At 36.9% G+C, this 24,111-nt stretch overlaps 1 long non-coding RNA gene across 1 annotated transcript; it reads left to right on the top strand.

Moving 5' to 3' along the window:
* Positions 1-381: 381 nt before the first annotated feature.
* LOC122219212 lies at positions 382-22,899 on the top strand. The gene is made up of 6 exons (XR_006202303.1): positions 382-426; positions 795-1,009; positions 5,455-5,511; positions 11,040-11,109; positions 12,877-12,986; positions 22,819-22,899. It is a non-coding gene; the product is annotated as an uncharacterized LOC122219212 (long non-coding RNA).
* Positions 22,900-24,111: the final 1,212 nt, after the last annotated feature.

Raw genomic sequence — 24,111 nt, 5'->3', positions numbered from 1 at the left:
CAAAATAAATAAACATTAACAAAAAAATTAAAAAAAAAAACAAACAGATCTAAACCTGCCTTCATGGAGGCTTATGAAGAAAGAAGACATGAAGAAAATAAATCAAATAATTAATATAAAACATAATTATCACTTGAGATAAATGTTGTTGAATAAGAAAATACGGTTCTAAAAGTTATACACGACATATGGAACCATGAACTTGTGTAATAGAAAGACCTGAACTGACGGTATAATGTGTTGAAAGATCAGAGTCATGTTTCATTACCAATAGATGGCATACAGGTAAAGAACAGAAGCTAATGAGCAAAAACAATGTTCATAAAGGTTCTAAAAGGTCATAATAGACTAGATAGGTTGTCATAGTAGCAATGGAAGAGAGTAAGTCTCCTCATTTCAACACTTGTGGAAACTTACAATGGGCAAGTGAGTGCAATAGACAAGAAAAAAAATTAGTAAGGAAAAGTTAGAGTGACTAGAATGTGACCAATCACTATCTAACACAAGAAGCAAATAATCAGATGGTCATCTCTTAATTGTTATTAGAAAGACAGCAATTCTAGGCACCATGACATTGGGGCTCTCCTCCCAACTCTGTCACTCACTGGAAAATTGTGTGACTTTAGGCACACAATTTAACCTCCACTGGTTTCGGTTTACCTGAAAATCCTTACCAGTAAAATAACCAATTCACTACTAAATCTAATTACCTCTCGTTGAATAAAGGGGATTGAAAAATTGTAACACTTTATTTTTGAGTGACAATTTCATCATTATTTATTCTTTCCCTCCAGGGTGGAAATCAAGTAGCTTCATTCTGAATCAACTCCAACTGTGTGGAGTTAACAGAGTGTTCCTTCATTTCTAGATGGTACTTCAATTGAAAAAAAAAAAAATCCTGGGGAAACCATCCCCACTGAGTTTGTCAGTGGTATAGAGAAGTGGGTGCAGCTAAATTGGGATTGGATAAGAGCTCTGCCTGAAATGAAGGCATACAACACAGAAGATGGTAAGTATGAGCTGCATTTTTGACAAAATGATACACTGCAGCCTAAAGCTGAGTGGAATTTTCTCATAACAGGCTGCAGGCCAAGCTCTAAATTTTGTGGCTCATACTAACTGTATTGTTTTAAGGGAATATTAGAAATGGTAAGGACCCGCTTTCTAAAATATTAGTGTGTAATTCCTTGGGGCTTCTTCATTCTTAAATTGAATATGGATGTAATAAATATTTCCCCAGGATACCAGAATGAGTAGTATAGAGTCAGAATGCAATTAAGTAGCAGAACGGTGTTTCTCCGTGTCTGTTGCTGTGAATCCATTCCTCTCCCGAGAAAGAGAGAGGAGTTAATGACAGGTGGACCACATGGTTAAGGGAGAAAGGTTTTTCAGGGTATTGTGTGTGTCATGGCCTCATCCCTATGTTGCAGAATGAGATACATTTCTCTGCTGTGATAAGGTCGTTTGACAACCTTAGAAACTAGAAAAGATAATCAAGACTAGGATTCTGGCCAGTGCAGCTCCTATCCCGTTCATATGCCCAAGGCGATGCTGGATAAGCACCTAGATCTAAAACCAAAGAAATAAAAGCTGGGACAACACGTGTTAGAAATAGGAACAGTGTCTTTCATGCTTCCCCAATCAGATTTTGGGTTTTTTAGAGTGTATGAAACACATGTGTTTACTTCTGTTTACTACCGACACCCTCCTGAAATTACATTTAAGTGGTATTTTCTTTTAAGGAATAAACTCACAAAAACAAAGATGATTGTAGAGGAGACGTGGGTAGACAAAGTGTTAGAAACCAAGAGTAAAGAAGTGGTGCAGAAAAGTGGTGACTTAACAGAACAGAAATAGCTGAAAGCTTGGCATGGTGGACACACGATGTGCCATGGATTAGACCCTCCTTTTGGAATGAAAGACATGTTAATCCACCTGCTGGGAGAACTGAGGACAGACAGCCCTCAGCTTTGGGCATAACAGCTGACAGGTCCTGGGGCATTCCACCTTCTCAGGGTATCCTGCATCCAATGACTGACTAACATTGTTATAAAGGCCTGGCCCCCTCACTCAGTTCTGAAGGAGAGTTCCCGCTTAAGCTGGAGGCAAAGGGGGTCTTCACTGGAACTACATTGGTACTGAATTTCTTCCTCTTCTCCACTCCTACCTTCTTCCCTTCCCCAAGAGATAATCTTAAAGGTATTCCCTAATAAGTTTCCCACATGTTGCCCAAAGAAATTAATTTGTGGCAGTTGGTTTTAGAAGTAACTTGAGGAAGTAGATGGTAAATATGGAACTTAGGCTTAGGATCCTTGTCATCCAGAAGGCAAAGAAGACTCCATCACTGGCAGCTGCAACACACGGTCCCTGGCAAAAAGTAGCAATGAGAGTGTTGAAATTTTCATGGGCAGTGAACCTGGATACTATTCCAGCTTGAGATACTGCATTAGCAGCTATAATATACCTGGCAAAGGACAAATATGGAGTCAATTGTGACCATAAAACAATGGAATTGGAATTATTGATAAGTGCCAATGATGATTTTGAGGAAAACATGTAACTAATGACTGAGCATGCATCGTAGGCAAAACAAAGAGCGAAATTCAGAATTCTCCTTTTAGCTCCTAAAGACATTGTCCCCTCCTACACCTGACAGCAAAGCAAGGTGAAGGGTAGATATAGCACTTAATATTAGAATAGAAGAACTTCAACAATCTCAAACACTTGCCTATATGCCAAGGTCAGAGTCCTGGCTGAAAAAGGAAGGAGCCCTGACACTTGGAAAGGGATTACTTAGTTTGATGCACTGAAAACTGTTGAATTCCAGGATTCCCCTTAATGCGCGGTGCCAGCAGAAACAAGCACTGCTTGTTGTTGAAGCTAAGCACTCCCCTCTTGCTTGAAGGGGATGAAGGTTCTCACGCCTGCAAGAAAGCATGCACTCTCCCACCCCAAGCTTCTGCCTTCTACATCTCCTCTTGATCACGAAGTCAATAAACAGTGCCATGACTCGCCCTCACCAGTCAGCTTTCCTGCTTCTCCTAAGGGAGAAATGGGACTGTACTTGGAAGGAAGTTCAGGAATTAGCCAATGTGTACATTCAGGAGTCCAGAGAATAAGCCTGAGACTGGATTCTAAATGTGCGAGACCAAGATGCACAAATCATATATTTAGATAAATGAGAGTTTATCACTAGGGGGGCATTCTCCCCCATAGGATTTAAACTCCTGCAAGGACCCTGGGAAAAGGTGCATTCAGCTTCCAGGTGGTTCCAAAAAGCATGCAAAGTGACTATCCATGTATGGTGAGAGAAGCAAAATGTGATGGAATTATCCTATGTTCTGGTAATTGTACATCAGAGAATTAATTTTATAGCATGTCACTTAATATCCTGTGATACCTAACATATATTCAGTTCTCAGAAGAGGAAAGCCAGTGGTCAAAAAGAATGGGACAGAATGTTCTATCATACTCGTAAGGACAGAAATGCAAAGTTAAACCACAAGGAAACACCAGTGTGCTCTCAATGAATGGCAACAATTGTACATCTGTGCCAATACCAAACATTGCCAAGGCACAAAAACAGCACCTAATTCTCATATGATATTGATTTCGAGAGCATATAGACAATATCTAGGAAATGTGATAACGCATTACCACAAGCAAAGCAATTCAAATCTTAAATGTATACACCATAGCAGAAGTTAGACTACTTTTATATTTGAATGTTTTATAGCCTTAAAATGTATTGAGGATGATGGACATGCAGAATATTCATTTATAAGGATTATATTCATCAATATTTAATGTATTAGATACTATGTGATTCCCATTATGGGACATTCTTGAAAGGATGAACTATAGAGATTTAAGAGCAGAACAATGCTTGCCAGAGATTGTGGGGTGAAGAGGGTGACTGTACAGGAATATCACAGAAAGAAAAAAATATTTAACATATTAGAAATTAAAACAGAAAATTTACAAACACGGTTTAATTTTTAAAAATCAAAACAACAAACCAATCACACTAACACATAATACATTTTTCGTAAAATGACTACATTTTTAAAAACAAAACGATTGAAAGGGAGGCATGGTTTTACAGTTTTGCAAATCTTTTTACTGCCTGTTAATAGAAGACAACTGGAGTTCTCCTACCCACTTCCACATCGTATTTGTAGTCATAGCACGTGCCGTGTTACCTCTGGAAAACTCCATTCTGCAGTCATGAGACAATGAGCGTGAAAACTATAATTATTGCTTCATAATTAATAACTGACCTCACAGGCCCCAAACCACACTTTGAGCACTATTGCACTCGAGAAACACCCAACTTGTTTATAAGGAAACCTTCAAACATATTCATCACAAGATTTTTGAATGAAAGAAAACTGGAAACAACACCAGTATCCATTCATTTGGAATGCAATGTACCTCTAGTGGTATTCATGTAATAAATATCACTTGACCATTAAAATGAACACCTAGAGATCCAGGCACCTGCATGGACAAATCTCACAAATAAACTTAATGGAAGAGAAAAAGTGGCAGGATGCACACAGTCTGATAAAATTAATATAAAATGTTGAGACATGCAAAGAAAAATCAGATTTTCTGGGCATACATAGATTTGCCTTAAAAGATAGAGAAAAATACCTATGAGGTGGATAAATGAATTCAAGAGAGTTGCCTGTTCTCTCGGGGTTAGTAGAAAGAAACACAGGTGAAGAGGTATACAAAGGGCATTATGATTCGATTTGTTTAATTTCTCATGTTTGGTTATTCTTTTATGGGTTAACTTAATCTTATTTATTTATACCTTTTGGTTATTCTTTTATGGGTTAACTTCATCTTATTTATTTATACCTTTCTGCATATTTGAAGTAGTTCATACTTCTGCTAATAATGTTATTATTAATTAATAAAAATAACCCATGAAATTATTAACTGGTGATTAGAATAATTGCTCTGGTAATGTTTACAGTGCGAGTGGTACAGTGGTACAATATGAAAAGGCACAAACTTCCAGTTATAAAGTATATAAGTCATGGGGATGGAATGTAGATTATGGTGAGCACAGTGAAGAATACACAATTCCATATTTGGAAATTGCTAAGAGAGTAGATGTTAAGAGTCCTGGTCACAAGAAAAATACTGTAACATTGTAACTCATCACAAGAAAAAATTTGTAACTATGTATGGTGATGGATGTTAACTAGACTTCGTGTGGTGATAACTTTGCAATATATACAAATACTGAACCATTACGTTGTATGCCTGAAACTCATATAATATTAGAAGTCAATTGTACCTCAATTTTTAAAAATTGGATTAAAAAGTAAAATAGCTACAAAGAGAAATGGCTACAAAGGAAATGGCTACAAAGGAAAAGGGAATTATGTAGGGATTTTTTAAAGTAATATAGGATTAAAGAAGGCATTTATTTTCTTTTAGGCGGGAGTGACCTGAGCAAGGGAGGGACTTGAAAACATGGGGAAGATAAAGATACAGGTAAGAAGTGGAATAATGGAGTGAGCAAGGTGTGTGTGTACTCACGAAAGGGGATAGAATCCATAGCACAGGAAGAAATGGATCTCAGGAGGAAAGTCAACTTTCACTGGGGATTCTCTTAGGGGGAAAGAAGGATTAGTGTTATTGCAGCTAAGTTTGGTCAGAGATTAAAAGTTATGGAGAGTTCACATTTGATGGATCCTGTTTTTTTCCTTTTTTAATATAGAATGGGGTAATGGACCGTATCAAATGGAGTATGGAGGACAGGTGGATGCATCCTTTGAAAAAAAGTTGACTTAAAATACTCAATTTTGTAAATAATTATACAGAAGGATTTCTGGTAACTTCCTTTCTGGTGTCCTCTTTGTCTTTCCTATTATTGCAACGAGTGAACTGTCCACGCGCCTTCATAAAGCCAGGTCTTCCACACAGTAGGTCCCTTAGCTCCTATCACCTACTCAAGGTTATTCCTCCTGTCATTATATTCCATACCCTCACATTATCAATTCCCCACATTTACTGTCGCATTCCTGTGTCACCAACAGAATATGTTACCTCTATCTTCGAAGGAAGTCTCTCCCTTTACCTCAAATCCTCTTTTCCTTGTCACTCCTTCCCTGCTATCCCTTAGAGCAAAGCTTATGTGTAGAATCTGAAAAAAGGCAAACCATAGGACCAGAGAATTGGACAGCAGTTTCTAGAGACTTCAGGAGGGTAGGAAGAGGATGGGGAGATGTTGGTCAAAGGGTATAAACTTAACAGTTATAAGATGAATAAGTTCTGGAGACCTAGTGTACGGCATGGGGATTTCAGTTACTAACACTGTATTGCACACTTGAAATTTGCTAAGGGAGTAGACCTAGAATGTTCTCACCACACACACACACACACACACACACACACACACACACACACACAATGATAACTAGTAAGGCGATATATGTGTTACATTAGCTTGATTGTGATCATCATTTCAGTCTATACATCTGTGAAATCACATTTTACACCTTAAAAAAAATCACATTGTGCAAACTGAAAAATAAAAACAAAACTCAAAAGTGTTGTCCTGACCGCTCTCCTGTGCTCTCTCTCTTTTATCCCAGTCAAGCTTTTGTCCCCAACACACAACTGAAACAGTTCTCACCAAGATCACGAAAGATCTCTTAATTTATTTGTAATCTAGACTTTATCCACTCAACCTCTGTGATCTAATGACACTGCTAAACACTACCTCCTTCCTGGGCTTTCACCTCCTTGCATTCAGAAACACTCCCAATTGGTTCTCTGGCCATTCTTTCTGCGTTTCTTGGTTCCTTCTCATCTCTCCAGTGCCAAAACATTTAAATGTTTCAGAGTTTAGTCCTTGGATTAATTTTCTTCTCTATCTAAACTCATTCTTTAAGTAAATCACAACCAGTCCCATTAAGACATGTAAAATTTTGATATTTTCCTCATGGACTTTTACATTATTTTTATTTTTAAAATGTTGAGTTAAAAGATTCTTTATGTTGATTACTAGGGTTTTGGTGCCCTTCCCTTAAATTCTGCACTGGAAATGAATGCCTTATTCACCTCTTGTCCCAGACTTACTAAATTCTACCTATATTCTAACAACTCACATATTTTTATCCTCTCCCCCCTGAATTCCAGGTCCTTCCATTTAAATATCCTTTTGATATCACCACCTGCCTGTCTAATACACGATCTCAAGAATTTAGCATAACCAAAATTGACTCTTCTACCGGACCACCAACAAGTTGCTTCAGTATTCCCCATTTTGGTAATTGTCCATAGTTGACCAGTTCCAGGAGTAGGAGGATTCTACTCATTATAGCTGCATTCAGTCAACAGTGTGATATGGTGTTGTTATTCCTCCACATCCATTCATACCCCTTCATTGAACCAGCTTCCATCAGAAAGTACAGTTATTACAGGTCTCTTTATCTCTTTCAATGAAGGGCCTTTAATGCCAGCAACACCCGCTCTCTTTTCATACGCTCATGATTACATCGTTACACCTCCCCTTATCTCCCAATGAGATGTAGATCTCAACATTTGAGGAACTTACAAGGCAAGTAACTCTTCCCCAAATTCTAGGATTTCCAGGTCTCTCTTTTGGTATATATATTGCCATGATACTCTCATGTGCTCTTTCCTAAAAATCAAAGTGCATTTCATTTTCTGCCATTTTTGATAAAAGTAATTATGCCATTATCCATGACCTAACACATATAAATACATGATTATTTTAAAATTAAAGACCAAATTCAATGATAAACATACTATTTTTAAAAGGTTAAAAACCCTTCTGATTATAAAAGATGAATTGATTTATGTAATTTTCTTTTATTTAAATTTTACTATCAGCAATAGTGTTATGGTCATGAATACCTCCCTTCCTCAGGCCAACCATGGGAGTATTTCACACTCATTCATACATAAAATGAGCTTGTTTAAAAGGGAATGAAACTGATCCATGTTACCAGACTCCATCCCTGCATGCTAAATCTCTGGCATGTTACTTTTCTTGCACTGCTATCATTTTACTTGTAAGGCAGAGGTTAGAGAACACGTGATGATTGACTGAGCTTCCCCAGAACAGACTGGCCATGTGATTACTTCCCCTGTATAATATGAGTGTCATGGGGAAAGTAAGATACATTAATAGTTCTTTCATCTGAAGATATATTTCTTAGACCCAAAATGTTATATGCGGGTCAGCAGGAATGGTTTTTATTTTGACAATAAGAGCAGTATTTTATTGAAACAATTTTATTTAGTAATTGTCTGAAGATTTTTTTTTCTTCCTTGAAGTGTATTTGTACTTAGGGCGTCTAGCATACAAAACAAACATATTTATCTTCTCTTTGGCTATTTATTCACTCACTCAATGTTCTCAACGTCTTGTGCCCCCATCCCTCAAACTTCACCAATGGTTTCCATTTTACACTAGTTTTCTCTCTCCCCTTCTTTCCCATCTATGCCCACTGCTCACTTTTCTCCTCCAATCTGAGCAGATGTCACAAGAGCCAAGATGATTGTTTAACAACAACAACAAAAAAACAAAAATAACAAAAACCCTCTTGTTTCAAGAGTCACAAGCAAAAGACATATGTTTACTTAATATCAGTAAATGATAGCAATAGCAGAAGATAACTGGATAGAGCATCACCATCAAATAGACAGAAGAGCTACACCAACTCAAAGGTCCTACCAAAGCACCCAGTTATCAATTTCATCATCTGGCAACATTACAAATTCCCTTTGTGAAACTACTAACTTCTTGACCTGGGTCAGAGACCAATAAAATGATAAACTCCTTCTAGTATCTCTTTATCATTTATGAAAATGTATGGCTGTGAATAAACAAGCTAGCTTAGACTTTTGCAGGCTTGACACCGTTTTTCCAAATGAAGTTGTAACAAAGATGTCCAGAATTTTATTTTATTTTTTTTTTTTTTTTTTTTTTTTCAACATTTTTTTATTTTTATTTTTTTTGGGACAGAGAGAGACAGAGCATGAACGGGGGAGGGGCAGAGAGAGATGGAGACACAGAATTGGAAACAGGCTCCAGGCTCCGAGCCATCAGCTCAGAGCCTGACGCGGGGCTCGAACTCACAGACCGCGAGATCGTGACCTGGCTGAAGTCGGACGCTTAACCGACTGCGCCACCCAGGCGCCCCAAGATGTCCAGAATTTTAAATAAAAACACAATTGTCAGAATTCTGGCAGCATCTAAATGAATGCCCCACAGGCTTCCTGATGAGGTTATAATCTATTGATTGATGACTGTTGAAGCTTTGACTATTGATAATACTATAATGTATTGACATTACCATTTCTGACAGAAATAACTCAAATCTGGTGTTCATACATTTCACTGGAGAGATAAACTTCTTACATAGATTTTTTTATCTCAGTCTCTTGATGGTTCTTTAGACCCTGCATTACCAGTTGAAAGCTCTAAATATTATTCTCTCAGCTGCTAGAACAATTCATTCAAGAATTCAAAGACTTTAACAAATATGTCAGGTACTCTGCAAGGAACTAAAAATAGGACAATAAAAGAATAAACATCAATTTTTATGCAGGGCTTCATAAAATAGAGGAAGATACCAACATTAAAGCCAGAAGAAAGGCTTGCAACTTCAGGGCAGAACTCAACTGAGCACCAAGCAACACTAATGACAGGATATCCAGATATCCATGTCAAAATATGTTTATTTTGTTTTTAAATTTATGGAATTAAGAAAAAATTTTACAACCATCCAGCTAGTAACAAATAACTTATTGACAAAGAAAAATTAAAAACTGAATTGGCCATCTGATGAGTCTTCCACTATAACAAATAGTAGAACACATTTCAAGTGGGCAATATTTATTGTAAAAATTCAACTTTTAATCTAGCTTTTATTCATGCCTAAGGACATTCTTAGACATGGCCAATGATGCAAAACTTTCCCATGTTTTCTCGTAAATAAAAACCTGTCAATGAAATATTCCACAGAAAACAGAAATTAATAAAAATTATGATCTAAACAAAAATGAAATTATGAAATTTAAAAACAGTGGTCTATGAAATCAGTAAAAGTGAACTAAAGTCTGATAAGTATATTTTAAAATGGTATAAAGCTCAATTCAAATATTAATGTACATCATGAAGGACTTCTATAAAAATTAATGAAAAATAAATTAACTATACAGAAATAAATTAATACTAACATTGACCTGTGTCACAGCTATCTCACAGGGTTATTTGTGAGGATTAAATTTTTTAGTACTTGCGAAGTGCTTAGAGCTATGAATGGCACATACTCAACAATAAGGTAAGCCATGGGGCGCCTGGGTGGCTCAGTCAGTTGAGCGGCCGACTTCGGCTCAGGTCATGATCTCACGGTCAGTGAGTTCAAGCCCCGCGTCCGGCTCTGTGCTGACAGCTCAGAGCCTGGAGCCTGTTTCAGATTCTGTGTCTCCCTCTCTCTGACCCTCCCCCGTTCATGCTCTGTCTCTGTCTCAAAAATAAATAAACATTAAAAAAAAAAATTAAAAAAAAAAAAACAATAAGGTAAGCCATGCTGATTAAATAATGATGATGAGATGATATTATCATTCTTTAATAGCCCAAATCATCTCAATAAATCCAGAATATGAAATGAAAGTATAGGGGAGCAAAATTTGCCCCCTCAAAATGTCTTTGGCATGAATTTGTTTAAGCCAATCATTTCTCAGAAGCAGAAGGCTTGGGAAGAACACTTGACCTTCCTCCAACCTATCTAAAAGAATTTAGATAGTGGAACCGCTCCAGGAAGAGAGCTATCACATAGGTAACTACTGGTATAATATGAACTAGGTATGGTAAACAGGGAGCAACCTAGCAAAATCTGTTAAAATTTCTCTCTACCTCCCATTGTTGTCAAGTGGTCTTGCAAAAACTGTTTACCAAACATGTAGTCTTTATCATCTTCCTGTGAATTGTCTTCCTCCCCTTTGCAGTCTCAGACCCTTAACCCTTAACCCCTTCTCCTTAGCTCTAGATGGCATGTAAGCCTCAAATGCCTGACTGCCCGGAGGCCTCAGAATTTTACAGAACTGCCGTATGTACGTAATTAAATTTGATTTTCTCCTGTTAATCTCTCTCATGTCAATTTAATTCTTAGACCAGCCAAAGAATCTTGAAGGGTAGAGGGAAGGAAAGGTTTTGTCCCCAGCAAAGGGAAGGTAGGGTATTTTACAATCTTTTAGAAGAGATAAGTACTGTTCAATCTCCTTTGGAGATTGGATTAACATTTTTCCTATCCCTAGACAACTCTTTTTCTGGATCTCCAATGTACTCATTCTAGGTGTTTATATTTAATACAGTAATCAACACATCCTTCACTAGGTCACTATCACTCTATTTTCCCCTTTTCTTCCCTTCACGGTGAAAATTCTTAAAAAAGCCATTTTGGAAGGATGTTAGGAAGGACCAATAAATATCATACATTTTACCCCAGAATCCAGAAAAAAAATAAATAATAAGACTGAGCACACTGAGAAGTATCACTTGCATCTTTCACTGCTACTTATTGTCTCTATACTCTACTGGCTTGCTATTCTTAATAAACATTCCCTTTGTATATATTCATTTTATTAATCCATCATAATATTTAAAATAAATAAATGATAAGTGTCCTGCTATTTTGGAAATGCATTTAGTGGCTTGCATAATTATGCTCTTTTCATAATTACCCTCACAGATTTTCTGAAAGGCGTAGAGAATAATTTTATCTACTGAAAATATTCTTTTCCTCTCCAGTTGAAACTAAATACATGCATATAGCAGAGTTACGTTTACTCCCTGCAAAGTTGCTAATGAACATTTCTGGACTCAAAAAATAACACAATCTCCAACCAAGCTTATATTTAAACATTACAGAAGCTTAAAAGAAAAAAATAACAATATATAGCATATACAAACCAAAACTTTTTATACACTTAAAAGAGACGTTTTAATATTTGACAACTTGCATAAAGTCTTAGAAATAAAAAGTTTTGTTTGTTTGTTTGTTTGTTTAAGTATTAGTTAAGAAGGCCATAGACATAGGAACTTCCAACTTTGGCTCTGCTTATTACCAATCATCCTGATAGATTTACTGAGAAATTTATATTCAATTAACATAAATAGAAATCAAAGCACAGATATATAATTAGCCGAGATAATATCTAGAACTACAGTTTTGGTGTGCATTTTGAACCAGCAGCTTAATTGGGGACTTTCTTCCCACTAAAACCCACATATAATCCTTGGAAATTATTAACAGCCTCTGGCTGGCCGTACAGAATTTTAAAAGTCAAGAGAGAAGGAAAGAGAAAGGATTCATTGGCCAATCTACCTAAAAGCCAGGCCACTTCAGCTGACTTGCTAACTAGGTGTGATAAACAAAGAACTACACTGATCCTTCTACACTGATCTCTCAATGTATGAAACACTAGAATATGTCACATGAGCAATATTGTGAAGTTCTGTGTCAAAGACTAGAATTTTTCATGAATGAGAGGACAGAAGGAAAAACAATGAAGTATGTGGCCCTAATGGCAAACAGAGACACTAATCCCCATAGAAAAACTGCATAATACAAAATTGTCCAGGAAAACAACTTGTCCTTTTTTCCATTCTCTGAGCCCTTAGGCTCAGGTTGTTATCATAGCAAAGATTTCTCAGTTTATGCTGTTATCCAAGGCTTTATCAATGAAATTAAGCCTGTAATAATAATATCACCTGCTTCTCTTAAAATTTTCTTCCCAATGTAAATACATATAATCAAGAAGTTCATGGTTTGTGTTCAGAGATTTCTTTCATCCCTTGCTTCTTCCTTCCACTTAAAGTCAACAAACATCTTTGTCTCCTCAATGAACCAGCTAACGGTGATTTGGATCTAAGATTCAAGAACGAATAGTGAATATGGAAAGAAAGTGTGGCCAAGGTGGTCTTTGAGGTAAGGATACATGGGAAATAACTCAATAAGTAGAAGGTCAGTAAGTTTTGTTTCCAAGGGAACTCCTGATGGGAAGGGCTTATTGAAAAGTAGAGCAAAGACAGAAACAAGAGGAGAATAAGGGTAGATTTATTCCAAAGGCTGTTTTTTTTCCTCTCTAATTATTTTCAAATTTTTGGTGAAGGCAGCTATCTGGAACAGCTGGTTTACCACCCCTGAATTTTGTTTCAACAAAACCTCATAAAAGGGGCATGGAGATGAATGTTCCAAGTAGTCATTTATAGTGTTCCAAAATTACATGAGCTGCCAAAGAAAATTAGGTGAAATAAAAAAATAAAATTAAAAGTATATTTTAGAAAGCTGAAGAGCAACAAAGAAATCTACATGGCATACGGAAAAGCAGAAACCATAAACAAAAGTTTCATACAAACCACAAACTAAAGGAATTCAGAGAATCAATTGACGTTATGTGAGGCAAAGAGGATGTTAACCCCAAATCAAAGAACTGTCCTCCCAAACAGATGTTCCCATTTGAAACTAAAGCAAAAAATCTGTTTCAACTACATTCTTTGATATAAATGACACCATAAGATATCTAGACACCAAATACAATAAAAGGTGTAGAATATAAAGCATACAGCATACTCAAAGTAGCATTTCAATCAATTCTAACAAGTAAAATAAAGAATTTAGAAAAACAAAATTTACTAGGTAATACTAGGTACTAGGTAGTATTTTGAAAAATATGTTTTGGGGTGCCAGTGGCTCAGTCAGTTGAACATCTGACTCTTGATTACAGCTCAGGTCATGATCTCACAGTTCATTGGATCAAGTCCCACATCAGCACTAAATAAATAAATAAATAAATAAATAAATAAATAAACAAAATTAAAACATATACACATTAAAAATTAAAATATATATACATATATATGATATATAGATACAGTATATATATCTTGAAATCTAGACCTGGTTTTAAAGCTAACCTAACAGAAGCATTGAGTCGTATTTAGAACTTGCTTAAATCATGAACGATTAAGCATAGACCACATTTAGCTCTGTTGTACTAGTCTATAATAAAACTCTAGACAATTAATATCTTATCCAGTTTAATGTAATGTCTACACGAGAGAATCTTGGTAGAAAGCATATTAGTTAAATGTGCTTATCTATCTAAAATAATTGGATGATGCAGTTTACAAGTTTAAAGATTTAAAAGCTAATTTTCAGCAAGTGAGTTAGACTTACACTAAATTTTTCCAAGTCATGGAATAAATAAAACCAAATGAGATTTCTATGAAACTTACTATTACTCATTTTAAGGCCCCCTTTCATTTACACCAAAATTAAACATTGTTCCAAATGATTTTTTAAATTGATATCTGAATATTACTATATTTATCTAGTAGCAATCTTAAAAATGATCACAATATCTTATCCACACAGTGTTGCTATGCTCTATGTATTGTTCTCCTAAATTTAATCCAAACAGCTACCCCAGAAAGCAGGTATTACTGCTATTCCCCTTTCCAAGACAAAGAAGCTGAGGTTCTGAGAAGTGAAGTGATTTGCCTAAAAAACACACAGCTGGGATTCAAATACAGGCCAAAGCTCCACAGAGACTGATGCCTTAATCATTTCATTATATGAACGGCCTCCCCAGTGATATTGAATGAAGAATAAAGATTAAGTGAATTGTAGGGGACCATCCATCCTTTCCAGAGATACTGAATTTTTCTCTTCATACTTAGCTTGGGACTAGATCTGAAATACTTAATAATCATCATTATTTTGCACATTCTTTGTACCCAAATGACTACTTCTAAATTGTCTCGCAATCCTGAGCCTATGCACTCTACACAAATTCCTCTCTGTTTCTGTTTCTCCCTCCCTCTCTCTTTTTTAAACACCACTGATGGACTAGGGTGTATCTAGTGAAGAACACCTTATGATATATGTAGCATATGCACTAATTGATTATTGATAATTGATTATGATTTGGTTATGTACAAAGGACCTCAAACAGAACGGCCAAGGGAGGACATTTAATAGAATTAAATGTCAGCGACTCCTGAATTATTGTTTCTGCCCATTGGGAATCTGCTTTTAGTTGAGACTCCAATAAAAAAGGCACTCTTCCCACCAAAACTTCTCATCAAAAGTGATTCCTGTATTATGATAACATAAAGAACACATCCTTAGAAAAGAACATTATCCTTAGAAAAAAAGAATATTGGTTCAAGACAAAGCAGAAAGAGAGAGAAAGAAATCAAGAGAACTCTAAAGGTAAGTAAGAAAAAAACAAGAACGGTATCAAACAAGCAAAATCTTTTTTCTCTGGGGTATTTAGATACGTGTAGTGCAGCCAACACATTACCAAACACTATATACCAGAGAGTCACAGAAGAGAACACACAAATGGACTCTAAGAATATAAAAAGTTGTTCAATCTCAGAGGTAATCAGAGGAAAGACTGATGAAAACACAGATCACTGCTAGGTCAAAAATACCAACTGGATGTTTAGCCTCCCCCTCTTCTCTTGCCCAGTTAGCTCTCTTTCCTCAAGGGATAAATGTCCTTTGATTCATCTGCATCTTTCTTTTTGAGCTCTTGCTCCCCTTCAAAAGTCTAGAAATCTCTGAGTATTAATCACGTTTATGAATGAAGTCCCTGGTTGCTGTACAGAGTTGGGTTGGACCAGTTTTGTTTCTGTTATATAAGCCTGTGTCCTGTTTTCCCAATGGCCCAACTGCACTGAAGGACACAGAAGGTGAACTCTGTGTATATGGAAAAGGGACAGCTTAGCTGCAAATGGCAGGGACAGGCCTTGAATTGCGTTTTTCGGGAAAACTGCAAGAAGTCACACGCAGATATCTCACTGGGGAATGCTCTTGGGAGATACAGCTGGAAGGAAGTGAACGTGGCCTCAATGAGCAGAAACAGAAGCTGATTGACAATGCTGTGGCCGATCCTACCAGGAGCTATTGAACTGGGATGGCCCTTCAAAGTTGTCCCAAATTGAGGCACACACTCCTGGTACAGCAAGTTTTCTTTAAGTATGGCAAAAAGACTATGCCTTTTAAATTTTGCCTTGGATCATCAGTGAACCATCATTGTTCTAAATACATGAATCAAACACACTCAGCAACTGCTTCCCAATTCATAGTCCTTATATAGTTAATCCTTTCCATCATACTTCTCAAGTACTGGAGACACTGAGCATCAGCCAGTGAATGCCCTCCAATTACACATTCCATGTTACCACTGGTGAATATTTTAACAACATGCCAGAGCTACCCATAATCCTATTTTCCACCAATAATTGCCAGACAGCTGATAAAAGACCCAACACTAAAATTCTATGTAATGTCTGTTTCCTATACCAATCCTGAGACCAAATAGCTTGGCATAGTTTCCATGGTGATAGACCCAGAGGTATGAAGTGTTCAGGAGTGGTCTTAAAATAGAGACTATAAAAAGTGAAGAAGGAAGGATGGGACCCGGAAAGAGCTGGCCCTCAGTGGGGTTGTAAATGAAACCTTAGTTGATCCTATGGGAAGCTCCGGAGCTCTGTTTGACCCTCCAAAGTAGTCCCAAGTTGAAGCAAGATGGCTCAAACATTTTACTTCTGTACCAACCACTTATTATCCTTCTGGATCCTCTGCCAGGGGTTAAAACTTCGGGTGGTGCATTTCTCTGTTTCTGAGAGCCGTTCCCTGAGAAGAATAGAGTGGTGACTTTTAAGAAACCAATATTCTCAGTGGCTCAGGGATGGGTGCATTGGCCCCAAGGAGGGAACCTAGGGGGAAATACAATAAACCACAGATACACAAGTGGAAATTTGAGGAGTTTTGACATGAATACCTCATGGAAAGGATTGCCACAATCAAGATAATTAACACATCAATCAACCTCAATAGTTTTCACACGCCCTTTTGCAATTTCATCTCCTGCCCCTACCCCAGCCCCAGGCAATCACTGACAGGATTTCTGACACCATGGATTAGTTTTTACTTCCTATAATTTTATATAAATGGAATCGTACAGTTTGTACTCTTTTTGTCTTGCTTCTTTAACTCAACATAAGGATTGTGAGTTGCATCTATTCTGTTGCATTTATCCATGATCCATTCCTTTTTTTGCTGAGTGGTATTACACGGCATGGATATATCACAGCTTTTTTATTCATTCTCTCACTGATGGACATTGGGTTGTTTCCAGTTCTTGGCTATTACAAATAAAACTACTGTGGACATGCATATCCACATTTTCGTATAAAGGCAGGCTTTCTTTCCCCTTAAGTAAATACATAGAGGTGGAATGCCTAGGGGGCAAATGCTAAGTGAAAATTTAACTTTTTATGAAGCTGCCAAACTATTTTCCAAGTGGTTGTATCATCTCACATTATGCCCAGCAGTGTATGAGAACCACTTGGTAAACATCTTCACCAAGACTTGGTGTTGGTAAACCTCTTCATTGTAGCCATTCATTCTACTGAGAGTATAGTCGTATATTGTTGTGGTTTTAATTTGTATTTCCCAAATTATTAATGATGTTGAGCATTTTCTAGGTGTTTATTTGCCATTAAGAAATAGATATACCTGAAAAAATGTTCAACATCATCTGTGTGTACACAGACACACACACAGACACGCACACACACTAGTCAAATAGTCCAAATCTTTTGCCCATTTTCATTGGATTTTTTGTCTTATTGAATTATCATAGTTCACTACATATTATAGATAAAATTCCTTTGTTGGCTAAATATTTTGGAAATATTTTCCCCCACGTGATAGCTTTGCCTTTCCATTTGCAAAGATCCCTTAAAGAATAAAAGTATTTAATTTTGATGAAGTCCAATATATAGTCTTTTCCATCAATTTACATCATATTTAAGAAATCTTTGTCAAACCTAGAATCGCTATATCCTTCTGGGTTTGTCTACAAATTTTATAGTTTTTAGCTATTATTTTTAGGGCAACAACTCATTTTGGGTTAGTTTTTATATAAAGTCTGAGGTCAGGGTTGAGGTTAACATTTTAACATATGGCTGTAAAATTGTTTCAACACCATTTGTTGAAAAAAATTTCCTTTCCCCCCATTGAATTGCTTTGGCACCTTTCCTGTGTCTTTGCATGCTTGGTAATTTTTATTGGAGGCCATATATTTTGAATTTTAACTCCTGAATGATGGATGTTTTTGTATTACTACAAATATTTTTCAGCTGGGTTCTAAAATGCAGTTAAATGACTTGGAATGTGTCTGATCCCTTCATGTCTTATTTATAATGTTCGATGGGACCAGGGAAGCCTTTAGTAGAGGGCTAATTTTTCCCCGTTCTTGAGGCAAGAACTTTCTGTGTGTTCCACCCAGAACCCTATGAAGTATGTTTTCCCTCTTGGGTAGGAAAACAAATTCGTGCTGGCTCTGTATGAGACCAAGAATCAACGCTTTTGCTTCTTTTCAGTATTTCTTTCTCTTGCCTCCACACACGTGCTAATCAGTACTCAGCAAAGAAGTACTCAGCCCTGGGCAGATCTATAGATTCTTGCTCTCTCAGTGGGCTCCACCTTGGTTTGCCTTCCTGCTCTGTAGTCAGTAAACTGGGTGGTCAGTCGAGATAATCATAGGCTTCACCTCATTTATGTCTCCTCCCTCAGTAATCCTATACTACTTGATGTCCAGTTTCTGAAAAACTTGTCAAAAAATTTTTTTTTCAGATGGGAGGGTAACTCTGGCTCCTGTCACTCCATTTTGGTCAGAATAAGAAACGTACTACAGGCTTTCAACACATTTTAAAGGAAACCTTGCCACTACAAGTCAGGTGGTTCATTTTCTTTAGTGTGGTAATTCTCAAAATATAACGGGAAGCAGAAAAATCACTTGAGAAACTTGTTTAAAATACATATTCTAATGTGTTGCCCCAGAATCTCAATGGAGTAGTTCTTGAATGGAATACACTCTCTGGATTTTTAGTAAGTTGCTACAAGTCTGATACTGATATTGAATTTTTTTTTTAATTTTTTTTTAACGTTTATTTATTTTTGAGACAGAGAGAGACAGAGCATGAACGGGGGAGGGGCAGAGAGAGAGGGAGGCACAGAATCGGAAGCAGCTCCAGGCTCCGAGCCGTCAGCACAGAGCCCGACGCGGGGCTCGAACCCACAGACCGCGAGATCGTGACCTGAGCCGAAGTCGGCCGCTCAACCGACTGAGCCACCCAGGCGCCCCACTGATATTGAATTTTTAATAGCTCTGATACAAGGGGTTAGCAGGTCACAATTTGAGAAATTTGCTTCTGTGATTATTCTTCCAGGGTAACTTGGGCAACGATAACTCAGCTGCATGCCTGAGGTAGGAAGAGCAGAGACTTTGCCACTATTTGTGTTGTTGACCCTTTGGTTATCACTATTATAGCACCCTTTCCCCCTCCAACCCTTAATGCCTTCTTATCCAGAATTTGGAGTCTCTCCATAGCTGAGCAGGGCGAAAAGGGCTTTCATGTGCAATCTAGCCATATTCTGTGTTTGCTCCATATTGCTGTCTCAGCTTTAGATTGTCACAATCCCGTCTTCTCTCTATCTTTCAGAAATTTTTCAAAATCTTTGGGTTGTTAATGACCTTTGTCTCATTCTCAGATTGCTAGGAATCCATCTCTTTATAAATATTTCATTGTCATTTTAATTTAATATGTCAGGGAATAGAGTAAGGATAGATTCAATTTGCAATCTTCAAATGGAAGACATGATTTTTAAATGGCATTGGAAGTAATCTCTTAAATGGAGTGGTCTCTTATTCTTTGAGGAAGGGAATTTCTATACATTTCCACCAAGGTAAATCTTGTATAGTCTTAATAATAATATTTGTATTTTCTCCAGTGATGAAATCACTTTCTAATATTTTTTTATTTATCGCTTAATTTCATCCTTTGGTCATGTCTTTTACAAGGATCAGAATTATTGGCAAATTTTACTAAGGTCGGTTAAATGACTTACTGAAAGTCACACAGGCAAAATAAAATTCCAGGCTTTCTGAATTTTAAGATCATTAAGTCTTACTCGTATGCTCTGTTTGTTTTTTGTTGTTCATGTTGTTAAAATCATCTTAATTATAAAAGTATGTATTGCTGCTAAAGTCCATATTGCTGCAAAACTTTGAGGATGAGTAAAACTAAATAAGTTTATTGGGAATTTTGATTTATCCTATTGATATTAATATCTTAACGTGTTGTCCTATAGTGACTACTAGTTGCTAGGCACTGGTGTAAGTGACTCTTGTAAATCAGCTCTTCATCTTCACAAGAACACCGTGAAGCATGCAGCATTATTCCTGAAATTTTACTAACGGAGAAACTGAGGTACAGAACAGTTCAGGTTACATGGTTAGAAATTGTAAAAGCTCACACCCAAAATCTACAAAATTTTGCTCAAAACGCTGTGCTTTTAGCTACTATACTCCACTGCCTCTTATACTGAAGAATTCTCTGTATTTAATCTAAGAAATCCTTTATTAGTTGATCAGTTCAATATTATAAACACTGTCAGAGGACATTTTAAGCAGTCTGCTGCACAAAAACACAATTTCACAGAACCTCTGATCGTTCTCTTTAGTGACATTAACCAACTCTGATTTTTGCAGCCACCATCGATTTCAATCATCATCTTCTCACTGGGGAGTGAAGTATTAGGTTTGCATATTAATCTCTATTGCAAGAGACCTTCTATTAGAATCTTAAATTGACTTAGCAATAAAAACAAAATATAAAAGTCTACCTAGGAAATCACTATTTCAATATTTTTGTGGTTTAAAAGTGGTCTTGTGTGTATTTAAGTATGATTGTTTACCTTATCCTTTGATTTTTATTCCACCTCCCCTTTTTAATCAGCTTTGACTTTCTAACTGCTATGTCTCCAATGCAGTAGTTAACAGGTGACATTATGAGGACCAACTTTAAAGAATCATTTAATTTTTTTTTTTTTTTTTGCTTTCTGAAGAAACAGTTTTATTGAGATATAATTGATAGACCATACCGTTCACCCACGTAAGTTGGAAAACTGGCAGCTTTTACTAATGCACAACTTTGTGCCTCCATCAGGACAATCAATTTTAGGACACTTTCATTACCCCATGAAGGGGAATGCACTCCTTAGCCATTTTCTCCTTCAGTCTCCCTCATTACCCTTCTGAGCCTTAGGCAACCACCGATCTACTCCATTTTTATAGATTTCCCCATTCTGGACATTTCATGTAAATGGGATAATACAACATGAAGTCCCCTGTGACTGGTTTCTCTCACTTAGCATTTTATTTTTGAAGCTCATTTAGGTCATCATGTACAAGCACTTCATTATTATTTTTGCTGAATAATATTCTCTCATAAAAAACACACCACATCTGATTTATCCACAAATCATATGATAGACATTTGCGTTGTTTCCACCTTTTCTCTTTCTTTGTTTTTTTTTGTTTTTGTTTTTGACCGAGCTACCTAGGTGCCCCTCTTGTGTCATTCTTAATGTTCTCCTTTACAAGTTTTTTTTTTTTTTTTTTGCTGCAGATTCTCATCATGTAAGTAATAACTATAAACAGAATTGGATGGATGCCCTTTCACCATTCTCCCCAGAATCAAAATTCCCTGTGTCTCCCTCCCTCCTTCCAACCCCAGGCCCCTCTCCCCCACTCTCCTTTTTTTTATTATTATTTAAATTCAAGTTAGTTAACATATGCATGACTGCATATTTTCAAATTTCCAAGTATACCCATCTCATTATTTTGGTCCCTAACAACAAAATACAGAAGCATCTGTTTGTTCTTTAATGTTACTATTTGACAATAGGAAGAAGTAATTTTTCCAGGAATTAATGGAAAACTAAACTTACTCTAGCTTTTGTAAGAAAACACTGCTCTTCAGAAATATAATAATTGGTTATTTTTAAAACTAAAAATAATACTATTGTAAACTGTCAGAAATTCAAAATAGCAATTAAAAAATTGTTTACGTTTATTTATTTATGTTGGGAGAGAGAGAGAGAGAGAGCACCAGTAGGGGGAGGGGCAGAAAGAAAGAGAGACAATTCCAAACAGGCTCCCCACCATCAACACAGAGCCCAATGGGGGGTTCGAACTCAAACTGGAAGATCATGACCCAAGCTGTGATCAAGAGTTGGAAACTTGCCCGACTGAGCCGCCCAGGCGCCCCTCAAGATACCAATTTAATTATAAGCTCAAAGTTTTTGTTTGTTTATTTAGGATCATTATTAACCAGCCATTTTTACATTTGAGATCATCTTTTAGACGGCATTTAAGGAAAGAGGACTGCACTCTGAGTCAGGAAACATGAATGTGTTCTTAGCTAATTATCATCAGTGAAATGAAAAAGAAAATTGCATTAGAATACCTCTCATCTCTATCCCTAAAAAGTTATAAAAATATAATTTATATACTATAGTACTATGTAATAATATTGCCTACTATATAATCAGCCAGCTAACTGGAAAATAAGGAATAAAATATAGATGTAGAAGAAAGATAACTGATTAAGATTCCTAGATCCAGTTCCATCCAGCTCTCATGATATTACCTTTAAAAGTCATATAAGTTGTCTGGGCCTCAGTTTTGTCATCTGTAAAATGGCCAAAAAGATTGGCCCATATCCCTTCCAGCTCTCAAAATCATTCATTTTGAGACACTGGGTTACTTCTCTCAGATTGAATCTCTACTGATTTGGACAAGGTTAAATATTTGAGTACTTTTGAACTCAGAAATGATTTAGAAAGCAGAACTGTTCATACAATTATACACCTCTTGAAACTTCTTTTCTGGTAGATCACATTGTGAGCCAGAATTGGCATCCACCAGATGGCACTATGCCATCGTCATGGGACAGGCCAGCCCTTAAGTGCAGGTACTCATCACCTCTCAATCAACAATCTTAATCATTTGCAGTAATTAACAGTGCCACACTTTTTTTTCTTTGTAATTATAAGATGATCTCCATACTTTATAATTTGAATAATTATGTTCCACTTCATTCTTCTTTCTGTGTCAGGTGGATAAAAGCTGAAGAGGGAGTTTGCTAGTTCTAACTCTTGAGCAAATGACAGAGACAGAGGTGATGAAGTTATCCATTCTCTGATAGAATGACGAGTCATTCTCAAGAAGACTGCTGAATCCAATGACGAGGCTGTGAACTCTATGAAGGCAAGAACCATGCCTGTTCATGTTTGTATCCCCAAGACCTCCCTTATTAGGAGATACCTAATAAATCTGTTGAATGGATTAGGAACAAAATATAGGATCAGTGAACACAAGAGGTGGAAGAATGTAGAGATAGTAATCTGTAGAAATTCTGTAGTATTCGTTGCTTCAATTTTTCCAAGAAAAGTTTGCAGCAATGTGATCATCTGAGAATGAAGATGAGGGAGGAGGTGTTAGAGAAGTACAGAGGGCAGAGAAGTTGTAAAATGTTCCTAGGAGATGTGAGAATGAATGAACTGTACTGCAGTAACATGGTTTGATTGCTGACCAGTTTTGAGAATACTCTGAATCTTGGGGCACTTGGGTGGCTCACTCGGTTAAGCGTCTGACACAAGTCATGATCTCCCAGTTTGGTTCCTGGGTTTGAGCCCCACATTGGGCTCCACACTGACAGTGCAGAGCTGTTTGGGGTTGTCTCCCCTCCACGATCCCCACCAATCCTCTGCATTCTCTGTCTCTCAAAATAAATAAATAAACTTTTAAAAACAAATAAATAGGGGCACCTGGGTGACTCAGTCGGTTAAGCATCCAACTTCAGCTCAGGCCGTGATCTCACGATTCATGGGTTCAAGCCCCACATTAGGCTCTGTGCTGACAGCCCAGAACTTGGAGCCTGCTTTGGATTCTGTGTCTCCCTCTCTCTCTGCCTCTCCCCCATTTGCATTCTGTCTGTCTCTCTCTCTCTCAAAAATGTACATTAAAAACAAACTTAAAATAAATAAAATAAATAAACAAACAAACAATAAGGTGAATTTATCTCCAATTGTATGCATGGGTCCAGGCACGGTGTATAAAAAGCCTATAATACAGTTGTGTATAAGATTTATCAGGAAAGATTCAGAGAGCAGGATGGGGACAAGG

This window comes from Panthera leo, chromosome B2 (assembly GCF_018350215.1).
Source record: "Panthera leo isolate Ple1 chromosome B2, P.leo_Ple1_pat1.1, whole genome shotgun sequence".
In the NCBI taxonomy this organism is placed as follows: domain Eukaryota; kingdom Metazoa; phylum Chordata; class Mammalia; order Carnivora; family Felidae; genus Panthera; species Panthera leo.
Note: the sequence above shows the minus strand (reverse complement) of the source record. Positions and strands in the feature narration are given on the sequence as shown.